This window comes from Oryctolagus cuniculus, chromosome 5 (genome assembly GCF_964237555.1).
Source record: "Oryctolagus cuniculus chromosome 5, mOryCun1.1, whole genome shotgun sequence".
In the NCBI taxonomy this organism is placed as follows: Eukaryota; Metazoa; Chordata; class Mammalia; order Lagomorpha; family Leporidae; genus Oryctolagus; species Oryctolagus cuniculus.
The window spans coordinates 123,215,313-123,231,846 of NC_091436.1; the positions used below are offsets into that span (position 1 = coordinate 123,215,313).

Sequence of the window (16,534 nt, forward strand, 5' to 3'; positions counted from 1 at the left end):
AATGTGAACAATTCCATTAGCAGAGACTCTGCCAAAACATACACATGAAAGATAAGAATAAGACCATTTGTATACTATACAACTGCCCAATTATTTGTCAGTTCCTTCCTTGCATAAGGACAGGTGAGTGCCAGAGAAGAATTTCTCTGGCCTCTGTATGAAAATTCCAAAAGGAGCTGACCCCTGGTCACATTGGGTCAAAAGGGTTACCAACCAAAGGATTGTAGATTTAAAAACAAAAACAAACCAGGGCTAACCCTGCCAACACGTGGAGTGGGAGTGCTTTGCCACTTGAACCATTCATTGTGTGTTTTTTAGTATATACTCCTCCGGGGCTCTAGCCTTAACATCTGTGCATTTGTACCACTTTCAGATTCTCTCTAGTGAATCCATGCATCAGGAATGTCTTTCTCTTGGGCACTTATATTCTAGTGGTGGAATGGAAAGTGGAGACAGCCAATGAAGTTAGAAAGTGCAACATAGTGTACTAGAGGTGATATGGAAAAATAGTAAAGCAAGGGAGAGGATGAGGAGAATTGAGATGTGAGCTGTGGTGATCAGTGAATATTTCACTAAGAAAATGATACGCGAGAAAAAGTGCAAGTGAGGTGAGGGGTAAGTCATGAAGAAATCTGCAAAGAGCCTCCTTAAAGGAGAGAAGAGCAGGTGTGAAGACTGTGATGAATTTCTCTCTGGTTGGCAAGGAGGCTTGCATAGCTGGAGCAGGGTGAGCAATCAGGAGAGAAGTAGGAGAGAAATTAAAAGAGGAAGTTGGGGGGAGACTTGGAGACAAATGGTTCAGGCCACACCAGCTATTTAGAGAACTTTGACTTGGACTGCCTGAGATGGGCATGCTGGAAGGTTGAGCACCAGTGGACTTCATATAACTCATCCATTGTAAGAACCTTTCTAACTACAGTCTGGAGAACAGTCTGGACAAGAGGAGAAACAGAAACCAAAGTGATAATAATCCAGACAAGGGGCAAGGATGAGGATGAGGATTTGGCCTAGTGGTTAATACCCCACCGGGACACCCACATCCTGTATGGCAGTGCCTGGGTTCAGGTGTCACCTCTGCTACTGCTACTAGTTCCAGGTTCCTGCTAATGCACGTCCTGAGAGGCAGACATGATGGCTCAAGTTCTCCATTCCCTGCCACCCAAGTTGGAGACCAAAACTGAATTCTGGTTTCCAGGCTCAGCTCTAGTTGTTACAGGCATTTGAGTAGCCAGATGGGAGATCTCTGTCTTTCTTTGTCTCTCTGCCTTTAAAAAATACTTTTTTAAAAAATAAAACAGAGATAATGATGACTTGGAACAGCAGAGGTGCAAGGAGCAAGAAAGCTTAAGACACATAGATCTAGAAAACAGAGACAGCAGGATTTAATGACAAATTAAATGTAAAACGTGAAAAAGAGGATTCAAAAATGACTTAGAGTTTATGTCTGAGTAACCTGGAGGATGGAGATGCTTTTACTAAGGTGGGAGAGACTGTTTGGACACCTGGTTTTGGAGAGAAGCTCAGGAGGCTTGTCTGGGACCTGTTCCATTTGAGATCATATTGAGTATCCACAGGAGATGTCAAATAGTCCATTGACTGTACAGTGAGGAGTTCAGGTGGAGGCCTGTGATAAATGCATACATTTGGAAATCTTTAACATAAAGATTTAAACCAAAATTCATGGTGATCACCTGGGGAATACACATCAACAGAGAAGAGCCACTATGTCTGAGCCATGGGACACTCTGATGTTAAAAGGAGAAACCAGCAATGGAAAATGAGATGAAGTGGTTTAATTTGGTCTTCTTTTATGGCTCACCTGTTCTATAACAGCACTCTACTATGCTCTGAGCAAGAAATAAATCAGATTAGGGCTGGCCTTGTGGTGTAGTAGGCTAAACCTCTGCCTGCAGCACCAGCATCCCATATATGGGTGGCAGTTCATGTCCTTGCTGCTCCAATTCTGATCCATCTCCCTGCAATGAGCCTGGAAAAGCAGTAGAAGATGGCTCGAGTGCTTGAGCCCCTGCACCTACATGGTCCCTGGTTTCAGATTGGCCCAGTCTTGGCTGTTGTAGCCATTTGAGGAGTGAACCAGTGGATGGAAGACCTCTCTCTCTATTTCTTCCTCTCTGTGTCTGTGACTCTACCTCTCAAAAAAAAATAAAATCTTTAAAAAAGAAAGAAATCAGACTAGTCTTTGCCTTCAAGATATTCACAGTCAACACATGGAACTGATCTTTTGAATGCAGTGTGGTAACCTCAAAACAGCATGTCTCTGGCTGTATGCGACTAGAGAAAAGAAACTCTTGGCTCATTCTGGGAGAATTAGGAGGGTCTTTGAAAGAAATGACACTTGAAACTTAAAAACAGACTAGAAGTTACCTGGGTGAAGGAGGGGAGAGGGAAGAGAGGTCAAACAGTACAGAAGATGCTGGGAAATATGCCTATTTGGTGCTGAGCTTTCTGCCTGAGAGAGTAGGTGCTCTGTCTCTATTAAGGTTTTACCTTGAATACGTGTGAAAAACATCATGGGCAGTACAACTGGGAGTTAGTTACTCCGGCAACATTTGTGCTTTGGTTGAAGAAGTTTGGCTTCAATAGGCCAACAAATTCAGCATTTTAGAATTTCAGAGAAGGGCCTCTGTGATAGTCAGTTCCACCAGTGGCTAAGACAAAGGAAGGTCTCTATATCAGCAGCTAATTCTGGGTTGCAGCTAAGACCATATGGTGGTTCCATTTTTTTATTTGCTTTTGTGTGTGCAACAAGCACAGAATGTTCCTAGCAACAAGCAGAGACTGTGGACAAGAGGAATTGCTCCTCGGGGAAGGAAAGGGACAGCCACTTTGACAACGCCCTATTCCATGTCAGAGAACTGGCTGCACCTGACAACTGAAAGGCAGGAAAAAAGAGCATTTTGAAAGAAACATTTGTCTAGGAGCTCACCCTGACAATGGGATATTTCTTAAAGAAAAATGTTTCTTAATTCTAGCTATAGAATACAATTAGGAATCAGTATTTGGAGGTCAAATGATAAACTCTAGAGGATTTGTCTTCTTTTTACCCAAATACTTAGCTTTTGTCTTGTGACAGAGTACTATTAATGCTATGCCCATAGCAATGGCATGGCAAGAGGGGAAGTCAGGCAAGGAGACACAGAAGCAGTGTGGAGCAAGGAGAGCGATGGGCTTGGGGGTGCTGGAGCCCAGGTCTCCAGATAGCAACTAGTAGTTCCAGCAGAGCTGATAAACTCAGCACCCAGTATTCCAGTTCCACACAAAATAAAATGGACTCAGTGAGCTCACTTCATGAGTAAATGGCCATACAAGTAGAAATTGTTAGAACTACAGTTTGAAATCCTATAATCTGACTCTGGGTCTTCTCTCTCTGGCACTCTATAGGTTTCTCTAAATGCAGTCTTTGGGGATTACCTGTATCAAACTCACTCAGAGCACTTATTTCCAATGCAGATTCCTGGGCTCCGGGCAAGGCCTCATTCACCAAGCTCTCTGTGTATAAGAGCTCCAGAGAGCCGGTGCCGCGGCTCAATAGGCTAATCCTCAGCCTGCAGTGCCGGCACCCCGGGTTCTAGTCCTGGTCAGGGCACCGGATTCTGTCCCAGTTGCCCCTCTTCCAGGCCAGCTCTCTGCTGTGGCCCGGGAGTGCAGTGGAGGATGACCCAAGTGCTTGGGCCCTGCACCCGCATGGGAGACCAGGAGAAGCACCTGGCTCCTGGCTTCAGATCAGCGTGGTGCACCGGCCGCAGTGCACTATTGGGGGGTGAACCAATGGAAAAAGAAAAAAAGGAAGACCTTTCTCTCTGTCTCTCTTGCACTGTCCACTCTGCCTGTCAAAAAAAAAAAAAAAAAAAAAAAAAAAAGCTCCAGAGAAAGCAATTGAACAGCGTTCCCCATGCCAAAGTTTAAGAACAATTGGATGATAGCCTATTCCTCCTCCCCATCTGTGGTCTGACTTTGAACAGGTCATTCTTTCTCCTTGAGTCTCAGCTTCCTCTCTTACAACAAATGAGGATGGGCTCAAAAACTTGAATTATAATTCATCTTGCAGTATGCCAATTAGACCTTTTTTGTGTATCTCTTTATCTTTAAAACCACTGTCAGCAGGCAAGATAGAATTAGTATCACTGATTTTGTAGCTTATGGTACAAATGTTTACAGCTCGCCTGAAAGTCCAAGAGAACCAAACATTCCTGTATTTGGAATTTTGGAATAAAGTCCTCTCTAAAGTGCAGGGTCCACACTAAATGACTTATTTAGGTCTCTTGTGCTTTGGGGATTCTTTTATTCTTTGCCTCGTTGACACCGCTAGACTCAAGAAACTCTGTGATAATTTTAATTTTCCCATATACCATCTCATTTAGTGATCATCTGTCCAAGATTTAAACCAGGCATCTCGCACCACTCACCAGCTCTAACCTATTTGTGGTTTGTTCTAGTTTCATTTTTCTGGGTTTTTGTTGAGAGAAAAGAATGCGATAACAAGGGGCATCGGCCAAACAAGTCTGGCCACTTGGTGGAGAGCTTTCCAGATAAGAGAGATCTGAAGGACTTCCCATGGGCGTCAGGGAAATCACACGGCATCCGGGGAAGAGGACCAGGAAATCGCTTCTTGTTTTCCAAACAGCAGTCAGACTCTCAGGGATGGCTCTGTGAGGCTCGGAGGATCACAGCCTGGGGAGACCCTGGTGAGGCTAAACTTGGGTCCGGAGCTGCCTGAAAGTTCGAAATGGGTCCTGCCTGGTTCTCCCTCCACTACGCGTGAGGCCCCACCAGGAAGCTGCAGGGCAAATGGCCCTGTACTGGAAGGCAGGACGCTGTTAGGTGTCTGAGCAGAAGAGGAGCCAGCGAGGATCAGTGCTGCTGGACAGGTAACAGGCATCTCCCCTATGAATCTGTCTCCTGTTGTCTCCTAAGTCACTCTGATACCCCTCTTCCCCTTGTGGTCCTCCTTGTCCGGTTTCTTCTTGCATGATTGTGACATTCCGTTGAGAAATCAAAATGCATTGGTACTGTGCAGACTCACGGTCAAGTTACTGCAACTATTGCAGGGGGGTTGAGCATCAGACAAATTAGCTGCAATCCTTTAGGATTTTCTCTAGAACAGAATTCTTTTGTTTTGTTTTGCTTGTTTGTTTTTGCTTTAAAAAATAAATGCTCTCATTCCTGAGCCAGAAAAATATTATCAAGATCGAAGTACGTGACATACCACACTACTGCTAATGCCTTGAGCACGTCCATGGCCCGGCAGCCATGGTAGTGGCTGTGGTGAGGATGGGGGAGGCTGTGTTCACCGGCAGGAAGAGCTCAGGTCTTCTCTGGGTTCCCAGACAGTGTGAAGGCAGGGCGGGCAGGGATGATCTTGGAAATGTAAAACATGAGCTGCAACCTCCCACCCATGACCTAGGGGAGAGGAGTTTTTAGTTAGCACTGGGAGGGAGGGCAGTAGTGTTGCAGCTTTAGAGCCAGGCTGACTTGTCCCGAGCAATCCAGAAAGGATGGAAAGCTCTGTGAAGCATGGCTCACTTACACAGTGTTTTCTTACACTCGGTAGAAAGCCAGGTCATGCCACTTCACTTCGGCTCTGCTTTGCCTTTCATGCAGAACCAAGGCAGTTGATCCTCAATTTATGAAATACATGATTATTACACAAATGTATTTCTTACCATAAAAGAATATGTGTCGACAGATTTTTCAAACCCTGCATCCCCAATATCTGCTCTTTCCTCCCTCCCCCAAGATGGCCCTGCCACTACCCTGCTGTGTTGCCAGGTGAAGGACTTCCATTCTCTGTTCTTCTGGCCCCCCAGGACTAGCTGGGGTATAGGAACTCAGTGGGTTCCCATGGTTAGATTCATGTGATGATCCTTAACAACATCTTCCTCGTGGCGAAGGGATGAGATGATTCAGGGGGGATATGAATCGCTCTCTTAGCACTTAGATATGTCTGGAAGAGTTGTACTCATTTTTATGCTGTTACTATTTTATGTTGGTTTTGGTTTTGGCAATGAATGTTGTTAATAATGACCTACCAAGGATTAAACTCCAGATTTGTCAACTAGTGGTTTGGATTTTCCCTTGAAGTCCATAAAAGGTAGACTTGTTCTGGAAATGAAAAGAGAGAAATAAGAGAGTCTGGCCTCCTAGAGACAAAGTGGCTAACCTGAGATGGCAGAAGTGCCAGCAGCTGTGGGCCTCCTGCGTGAGGATTCTGGCTGCTGCCATCTATCAGAGGGGCCACACATCTGAGTGTGTGAATGAAGGGATCTCCCACCTCCTGACAAAAGCACTATTTTCCCAGTTAACCTTGAAACAGCCTCACTGAATTTAGTGTGGATCCATTGGCTCCTTGTCACTTTTGGATTTTGCAAGGTCAGATTAAGCATTCTAGGTAAACAGGGTGTGTGCGCTTCTACTGCCAGGTGACGATGGAAGTCATACATTTACTCAAGGTCACTTCAACATGCTGTGTCCAATCCCAAGGAAAAGGAAGGAAATAAAAGAATACTAATTAACCTCTGCATGAGCAACCACTTTCCAGGTTAAACTGAAAATAAATGTCATGTCTGCTTTTAAATCGTAAAATGTATCCCTAGAGCCCCTTCACCTGAGACTTTGTTTTTGATGAAATTCAAGTTAGTATCATTCGTCCACATGTTTGGCTCCTTTATTGAGAGCACCAGAAGGGGCTGTACCTGTGAGTTTCTGCACAGAATGCTTGCTCCAAGAAGGCTGGTTGAGTTAAATACGTGCATTGGCTACGGGCACATCGTAAATTCATGAGTTACTTATCAGTTCAGCGTTTCCGTTTACATTGTATGATCCTGGCCATGATAATAAAAATTAGTAGAATCTTACCTAATTTCCTAAAGATAATCCTCCAAGTAAAACCTTTAAAGTCACATTCTAGTGCCATCTCTTATGCTAGAGAGACTTGCTAAGGCTGCGGAGTTACAAAGGCAGAGAACACTTTTCCTTAATTAGATTCTCCATGGAAGGCAAGGGGCAGGTGCTGACCGTTTAAAGTAGTGTCTATCACTTACTTACATGTCAGGCACCGTGCCTGGTGCTCTGTAAAGATTTTTTTAACTCACTTAGTTGTTCTAATAATTTTATGTCTCAGGCGATGATAATCCCTATTTTATAGATGAGGGAATATACAAAGGTCGTGCAAATTGCTGGAGGCACAGAACTAGCAAGTAGTGGAGTTGGGGTTCCATCTCGGGCAGTCTGGTTTCAGAGTCGATGTGCTTAATGACTGCACTCAGCTACCAAAACAAGAGCTGCAGAAATATCTGCATGGTAGGGCCATGTGAGCAGCCACGGAGAGAAACAGGGTATTTGGAGAAAGTTGTGTGTCCTGAGAAGACAAGAACAAAGGCGACGTGCTAGAAAGGTTGATTGTTCAGACGGCAGCAGCAGGGTGGCTGCGTGACCTGGGCTGTTACTATATTCACGCAAGCTTCAGCTTTTCCCCTCTGTATGGTGGGGATGGTGAGAGTTCTCAGCATAGGATTACCCGGATCCCGCGAATCTCAGGCTTGCCAAGTCCTTACTGGCACCACAGTAAGCGCTTTGTAAGAGATAAAACTGTTGTTGCTAAGCGAGTAGATGGACTTGAAATGATGAGTGAAGCTCAGAAAGGAGGAATAGGGTATTTCAGGTGCCCAAAAAATAGTACAAGAAGCTGGCAGGTGGCAATCCATTCAACCAATACTTTTTGTTTGTGTTTATGACATATGTTGCAAGAAGAGGCCTAATAAAGGCATATAAGATGGTCAGTCTGTTCTGCAGTCAATTTTTATTTTTGAGAGGTAGAGTTACAGACAGAGAGAGGGAGAGACAGAGAGAAAGGTTTTCCATGTGTTGGTTCACTCCCCAAATGGCTGCAATGGCTGGAGCTGAGCTGTTCTGAAGCCAGAAGCCAGGAGCTTCTTTTGGGTCTCTTGTGTAAGTGCAAGGGCCCAGTGCTTAGGCCATCATCCACTGCCTTCCCAAGCCATAACCAGAGACCTGGATTGGAAGAGGAGCAGCTGGGACAAGAACCAGTGTCCACATGGGATGCCAGTGCCGCAGGTAGAGGTTAGCCTACTATGCCAGAGCACCAGCCCCTGCAGCCAAGTTTTAAGGGAGAGATTTGGCAGAGCTCACTTTACATTGGGTTGTGGTGATCACACTCACCAGGTGACCAAGCCCATGTATCCTCTGGGTATTTGGGAATGTTTAAAAGTTCTTGAGCATTAGATAGAAGTAAACTAGGGAAAATCATGCTCTAGACAAGTTAGCCAGCTCCTGTTGTGTTAGGTTATTGGGTGAAGAGGAAACGAGGCAGGGAGCCCCTTCAGGAGATCAGCGTGGCCAGCCAGGTGTGACATGTTACTATCCAGACTAATGAGGCAACCAAGGAAAAGAAGAGGAAAGCTCCGGGAGCATTGGCAGCAGGTCATTCACAGCACTTAGTGGCTGCTTGATTTGTAGCTCTCCACCATTCCCTTGCGACTTGTGTCCAACAATACCTGTAGGACTGGGAGACGAGGAACCTGGAGAATGAAGCCAGCAGATGGCAGAGCTGGAGGGGATGGGTTACAAGAGAGAGGTAGGAGAGAAGACGAACTCACTTCTTATTCTATGTATTTATTATTATTATTATTACTTACTTACTAATTTATGGTAAGGCCAGAGAGAGAGAGAGAGAGAGAATCTTCCAGCCATTGTTTCACTCCCAATGTTCAGAATAGCTGGGGCTGGGACAAGCCAGTGCCAGGAGCCCAGAACTCAGTCTTGGTCTTCCAAGCAGGTGGCAGGGACCTAACTATGGAGCCATCACTGCTGCCTCTCAGGATGCTCCTTAGCAGCAATTGGGAGCAAAGCCAGGACTCAAGACCAGACACTCCCAGGTAGGATGCAGGTGTCCCAAGCAGTGTCTTAACTGCTGCGCCAAACACCTGCTGAATTCACTTTTAGAAGAGCCAAATTTAAACCCAGATGTAAATGCCATAGAGGGAAATAGGTGCCATTATAATATTCAGCAAAGAGGCCAAGGTGGAAATAAAATTTTAGGAATCCTCACATAAATTGATAACTAAAACCATGGAAGCAGACAAACTCTCTAAGAGGAAGAGCAATAAGAAAGCAAACCAAGGACTGAAAGAGGTATTTGATAGGAGGTATTTGATAGGAATGAGGAGAAGGAATCACAGACGCAGGAAGAGAGGAGCAAAAATAGGACAATGAAGGGAGAAGCAATGGGATGGGAGAACCACAAAGAGGTGGCAATAAACATGCTCCATGCAAGAGGACACCTGGAAGAAAGAGGATCTGTGAAAAATGTTACTGGGTTCACCTTTATTAAAGATTTTTTCATAATGAGGTGAAGGCTAATGTCAGACTGTGCAAACAGGATGTCTTGGAATAGTAAGTGTTTCTAAAGCATTGTATGTTTGAAGGGGAAAAAAGTAATGCTTTTTTTTTTCATTTTGTGTAGCGCATATGTTATTGTTAAAGCCTGAAAAAAAAAATACCTAGAAAGAGAAATAAAAATGTCAGAGAAGTCAAGTCATACCAAGGACAGCAATTCCTGGTCTCAGGGAGATGGGGCGGCCAAGGGCTGTATAAAGGGGACTTGCAGAAGGCTAACATGGTCCTTCCAATTATTCAAATGTTGGGAGTATTTTAAAACAAATAGTAAAGAATTCTTGCCCTGAGCACCCTTTTCCTACCTCTACCTCAGCCACCCAGCTGCTCCCTTTTGGTCCTTAGACCTCCCCATTCCCCAGCAATGGAATTGTGAAGGTCTGACCCAGCAGGAGACCCCAGCCTTTGCAACTGCTCAGTGGACAGAGCCTGTTCTGTTGGCCTATGATTACGTGTACACTTCTAAAAGTTCTAGGAAAATTGAATTCAAATATGAGTTTCTGTTAACACAACAAGTTCTGACATCTGTGTGAATTTTTTCAAAATACATATTTTCCATGACTTTTTTGAAGAATCCTAGTATGGATTGCACAGGTTTTGTTTTTTGTTTGTTTTTGCACCAGCATAAACTTATCTTTTAATTCTCTTTACTGTGAACTTTTTGAAGTACCCTCATTTTTTAAAAATTTTATTTATTTATTTATTTTTTTGACAGGCTGAGTTAGACAGTGAGAGAGAGAGAGAGACAGACAGAGAAAAAGGTCTTCCTTTTTCTGTTGGTTCACCCCCCAAGTGGCCGTTACAGCTGGCGTGTTGCGGCCGGCGTGCTGCGCCGATCCAAAGCCAGGAGCCATGTGCTTCTTCCTGGTCTCCCATGTGGGTGCAGGGCCCAAGGATTTGGGCCATCCTCCACTGCCTTCCTGGGCCACAGCAGAGAGCTGGACTGGAAGAGGAGCAACCGGGACACAATTCGTTGCCTCAACCGGGACTAGAACCTGGGGTGCCGGCACGGCAGGTAGAGGATTAGCCTAGTGAGCCACAGCACCGGCCCCCTCATATTTTTTTAAAGATTTTATTTATTTTTTGAGAGTTAGAGTTTCAGACAGAGAGAGGGAGAGACAAAGAGAAAGGTCTTCCATCTGCTGGTTCACTCCTCAAATGGCCACAACAGCCAGGGCTGTGCAGATCCAAAGCCAGGAGCCGGGAACCAGGAGCTTCTTCCAGGTCTCACACGTGTATGCAGGGGCTCACACACCTGAACCATCTTCTGCTGCTTTCTCAGGCCATAGTGAAGAGCTGGATTGGAATAGGAGCAGACGGGACTAGAACTGGTGCCCATATGGGATGTCGGCGCTGCAGGTGGAGGATTAACCTATTGTGCCACAGCACTGGCCCCAGTATCCTCATATTATTATTACTAAATACTTTAGTATTTTGCCTCTTTCCTAATAATTGGCAGAACCACTGAATTGTAAGGTTTAACCCTATTCCCAGGCCCTCTGGTGCTCATTCCAGCACTGCAGCCAAACACAGGGCTACCCTCCATCTGCAATTGGAACACATCCCTGGCATTGTTTTGCCAGTGCTTAGGGAAACCCCAACACACGGTAAATTAAAGCAGCAAGATAGACTAGATAAGAACAGAGTTAGGAACTTAATGTTTTCATACAGATGGTAATCTCTTTCTTAAATGCTAACCCCCCCAGTGACTTACAAGGAAAGAAGGATAAAAGGTTATCAACGCAGCCCACATGTGCAGTGTGTTTTGGAAAACTTGACCCCATTGTGTACAAACAAATGTTCCTCTGTAATCTGATAGTACTGAGAAGCCCTGACACAATGCTGGTGCAGGCCCTTATTTCAAAGCAAAGGAAAATGAAATAGAAAAAAATTCTTCAGTGCAGTCCTTTAATTGGTATTGTGTTTCATGTGTGTGTTAAATAAATGTTTAGCTTATAATTCTGCAAGTGCAAGGGATGAATCATCTAATTAAACATGGTCAGCAAAGATAAGTCTTATCACCTCTGCAATTGAAAATGCAAATATGTGAAGGCTCTTAAAGTTGGGATTGAGGATTTTTATCTTGTACGCCTACAGTTCAGGAGGAAGGCTATTGCAACCTATCCTTAACCCAGTGCTCATGGAGACAAGCAAATCATCATAGTCTCAGCAGAATTCACAATGATAGTTCTGAAATTCTGTACTGCAATCCACCATCAAAATAAATTCTGCTTTGAGTTATTGTAGACTAACAGAATGGTATTTGTGCATTTCTACTTTCCATCTTTGGAATCTCCATTTTGATAAGGACATGTTTTATAAAGAGCTGCTGGAATGAAGTTTGTACTCCTTATTTTGAAGGGTACAAAAGTATGTATGGTTAGCCAGCGCAACCCGAAGTTCAGTAAGAGGCATGGCTTCCCTTGACGCTGTCCTAGCAGGCAATACAATGAGTTCCTTTCCTAGAGAGAAAGCTATGCATACAATATCAGCTACAAGTGAATGTGAAAGCTACCAGCTTACATGTGAGAAGACCCTCCATTCTCTCTTCTGTTGTGCAACCAAATTTCTTGAGTTTCGCTGTCTCTAAATGAGCACTTTCTGCCTACTCTACAGCTTTTCATGAGACGACCCCCACACACACTATCCCAAAGACCCCTGTGCTAAGAGCTTACGTTATCTACAAATCCCGGGAGCAATCTCAGTCTTCTCCTTAACGAACCCCTCAGCACCACTGGACACAAGTGACTGACCACATCCTACTTCTTAAAACTTCCTTGGATTCCATGAATCTCTGCTGGTTTTGTTTTCCTTCTTCCTCCCTGCTCTCAGTCCTTATCACCTCTGCTCAATTACCTTCTTTGATGGGACCTTTGATTGGTGGAATTCCATGGGGTTTTTGGTCTTAGACCTTTTTCTATACTTCCACAACTATCCTCCTAATTGATATTACCCAATGCTGAGATGGCAATAAAAAAGCCTGCTTACTCTGGCCTCTGCTCACCTCACCAGTCCTACCTCATTCCTGTCTCATCTTGAAGGTGCCATGCTTTTTTTAACCTCAGTACCTTTGCACATGATCTTTATACCTGGAACCCACTTCCTCTCCACATTCTAGCCTCTTCTATGGTTTTTGGTTAACTGCAACTCATGCTTCATGTTTTAGTTCAGTTAAATACTTTCCCAAATCATGACACGCTGCACAAAGTCCCAAGATGAGGTCATGTCCCTCTGTTACAAAACTTTTTAGTTTCTTTAGTGTAGTGATCAAAAGGATGGGCTCTGAATTTAGACTTCTTAGGTTTGAATTCTGGCTCCGCCTCTTACCATCAGTATGCTCTCAGGCAAGTTACTTGACCACTTGGTGGTTCAGTTAATTTTGTATCATACTATTAATTAGTTTTCATACTAAAACCACTTCATTAGTGATGTAGCTAAGTTCAGTATCTGGCACATAGTAAGGGTTCAACAGATACTAGTATTATGATTATTCTCCTTGGTAACACTTTCACAGTCATGGTTAAATGATGAATTGAGTCATTGCTTCTTTAATAATGTTCCTCTACTCCATTAGACTCTAAACTCCATGGAGACAGAAAGTGTTGTCTTGCTTACTGCTACTTCCTCTGCATCCAGTGGAACACCAGGCACTCAACAGGATGTAATAAATGTGTGTCCAGTGAATGAATACACAAATGAATAGATGTGTGGGAGAATAGATAGAGTTTACCTTATGGGATATTTACAACAGCAAATATAATACCAGCAGGAAGGCTAGGGCGCCTACTTTAAGTGCATGTAGCTGTCAGAGGAAGCAGGAACTGTTTGTAGCAGAACACATCAGGGAACTGCTGTCCAAGGAGGCAGCTTTTTGTCTAGACATTGAAAGAAAGACAGAATTTGAAAATGTAGTAATTTTTTGTTGGGGCTACAGGACAGGAAAGGATGGAGATTGACAAACCAAACAAATGTCAGGAGTGTTTTGTTTTTGCTAACCTCTGAAAAATAATTGGACAAAAATCACTCCTTTCCACTACCAAGATTAATTTCCAGATTGATTTTGGCCTCTTTACAAAAACCCAACGCATGAACACTAGAAGATCTCTTGCATTATTTCAGATTACGAAAATCAAAGTGACTTTGTTAGCAAAAATATGACAGATGCTAACAAATCACACTCATTTGTAATAGAAACAGCCCAGATCTTGAAGGGTCTTGGGTACCAGTGAAAGTGATCACCTTTACCTGAGCACAATGAGGACCCCAACAGGGAGTAGCTTGGGAGATGAGTGCTTCAGTGAGGTCAGTCTTGCCTCTGCGTAGAGATGAAGCAGAAGGGAAAGGAAAGACAGCTGTAGCTATGGTGTATGTGAGGGGCAGGGAAGGTCTGAGCTGGAAAAGTCACTGTGAAGCTCGGAAGTTAACCGAGTGGGGTTGCATTTGAGATGATGTCATTATGAGGGTTTTAGACTCTTAGAATCATAACGAGATCTCAGAGGCCAGCTCTTGCATCCTAAGTTCGAAATCAATCAGTTCTTTCAAATCCTTAACTTTGCTGATGAGAGTCTGGTATTGGTCTTGCGGTGAGCAGGTTGAGCTGCCTCTGGGAAGCCAACATCTTATATCAAACTAACAGTTCTAGTCACAGGTGCTACAGCTTGGGGGTGGGGGGTGGTTCTAGGAAAGGAGTGGATCTTAATCACGGATGGTTTCTAAGATTTGCAACAGCTCAGTGTCCTAACGAAGGTTCTTGGCGCATAGTTGCTCTTCCAGACAATGTCATTATTGCCTACTCTGAGGAACTTGGACCCTTCCTCCATCAAGTGCAAAGCTGTGGAGAATTCTCATGACCTATTCCTGGCATATGATGTTAGGGTGTGCTTTCTTTTCCTTTCTCTCCCTCTTAACTTCACAGACAGGAAAATGGAGTCAGAGGAGACCAGGAAGTTACTCAATGCCATAAGGTTAATCTGATTACATCATATTTCTCAGTATTTTCTTAAGATACAGCCAGCTCACATAGATCAGTAGATTTAATAGTGAGTGCCTTTGATTTTAACTTAAAAAGAGAAAGAGATTGGAAATGACACAAGATGACTTTCTCTCTCTCTCTCTCTCTCTCTCTCTCTTTCTCTTCCTCTCCCTCTTTCCCTCTCCCTCTCTCCCTCTCTCCCTCTCTCTGCCTCTGGTTCTCTCTGTGAATATCTTTGTCCTTTAATCCAGAAGTTTTAGAGATTTAGCAGATTTAAAGGGTCCTCCAGAAGACACATTGCCTGAAGGGGTTGGGGAGGCTGCTCCATGTTTTTAACTGCATGAATGTGGATTTATTCTTCCATTAGCCAAGGACAATATCCATTGGCTTCCTCACAGGTGAGAACACTGTGTACTGGTGGGTCTATGCAAGATTAGCAATGTAGGTAAGAAAAGTTCATCTTCTGGTATCTCTCCACATGTTAGAGAAGACTTGAAAACTGTTGTGGAAAATGTGAATTGTGAAACAAATTTCATGCTTATGTCCCACAAATTTTTACCCTAAAACAAACTCATCTTTTAATTCCTTTTTTCAACAAGCTTGTTTTTATTTGAGAGGCAGAGAGAGAGAGGAGAGAGAGAGAGCAGGAGAGAAAGAAACTCCCACATCTACTGGCTCACTCCATAAATGCCTGAAATGACAGGGGTTGAGCTGGGCCAGAGCTGGGAGCAGGGAAAACTCAGCCCAGGCCTTCCATGTGGGTAGCAGGAATTCAATGAATCACTACAGCCATTGCCTGTGGCCTGTCAGGGTCTGAATTAGCAGGAAATTGGAATCGGCAGAAGAGCTGGGGATTGACTTCAGGTACTTAGAGGTGAGATGTAGGCATCTTAAGCAGTGTCTTAACTGCCAGGCCGAATACCTACCCCTCCACAAACTTTATGGGCTGTCCTCAACAAAGTAGCCACAAAAGTTGAAATGACCTTCAGGTAGCATCACTGTTTCTATTGGCCAGGCCCATGCTGTACTGGCTGTCAGGTATTTGAGTATTACCTCCTCCTGAAAGGGGTGGCAATCTTCTTTCTTTCAAGTGGAGAACCTCTCACCTTGCTGTGTAAATGACAACCATGCATCCAGAGAATGCCCCTCCCCATAGTGGTTTCCTCCCTACATCTCTATCTCTTTCCACTTGTGATTTTGTCATCTATAAGTCAAGCAACAGAGAGAGGAATGTTAATTTTACCAACTACCTTAGGTGAAGCAGGGCTGGAGGAAGATGAGGACAGTACTGGTTGATGGCTTGAAAAAAGGGATGGGCATGACCATCTGGGGACATTATAATTCCTACTGACTCTGACAAACAAAGGAGGCACTGCCAAAGTCAGGAAAGGGTAGGCAGAGGTGGGGCCCGCTGTCGACCCCCTATAAGTACCTCTCTGGGTGTCAGATACTAAGAGAGGCTCATTAACTCTTCACTTACTAAGTCTCATCCCCTGGATGAACTGCCTCAATTTAGAGCCACCAAGGACAGTGCACAGTAAAGATTAAGTTGTCTCCCAAGTACCTGACTCATCCCAGGAATAGTTGTTATCAAGCAGGCTAAATCACCCTATCCCATAAAGGTTGGAAAGCCTCAATTTAGGAACTAAGTAATGCCTTGCTGTGATTTTCCCTACTGCAGATGCGTATTCCTGTAACTGAAATTGCAAGGTATAGTTTACAAAAATAAACATTGAGTTGCAGAATTTAAAAAATGTGTTTGAGTGCCAGATTTGCAAATTGGGTCAGTTTTGCAGAGCCCCATGTTTCCCTCTTTTCCTCTGGGGAAAAGGAAAAGGCAAGAGTCAGCAACTGGTGATGGAAATACAATACCCCTCTGGCATGTAAACCTGGGCCATCATCAGTGTGTTATGCAAAACACAGTTCCTGATGCTCCCTGCAATGCCTTGGCCAAGGCCGGCCCCTCCTCATGGTTGCCCTCTGGATTCCACTGATAATCAGGCGACAGTCATCACAGCCCGCATCGCTGGAGCTCTTCATGGCTTTTAATTTCCAGAAAACTCAGTGAGAAAACTAAAGGAGGTACAACCATTTCCGTTTTACTGATGAGGAAATTTACAGTTGGAGAGT

The 16,534-nt window shown here is 44.1% G+C and overlaps 1 protein-coding gene across 12 annotated transcripts in view; it reads left to right on the top strand.

The window, feature by feature from the left end:
* ADGRF5 (adhesion G protein-coupled receptor F5) overlaps positions 1–16,534 on the top strand; it is a 108,732-nt gene that overhangs the window by 32,574 nt on the left and 59,624 nt on the right. For 5 of the 12 annotated variants that reach the window (XM_070074016.1, XM_008263015.4, XM_008263013.4 and 2 more), the window contains exon 1: positions 4,288–4,889. The exons of the other annotated variants lie outside the window; for them this stretch is intronic. The gene's annotated coding sequence lies outside the window, so the exon portion shown is untranslated. Of the gene's footprint in view, positions 1–4,287; positions 4,890–16,534 lie in introns of those variants that run through there. 12 annotated transcript variants of the gene reach the window in all.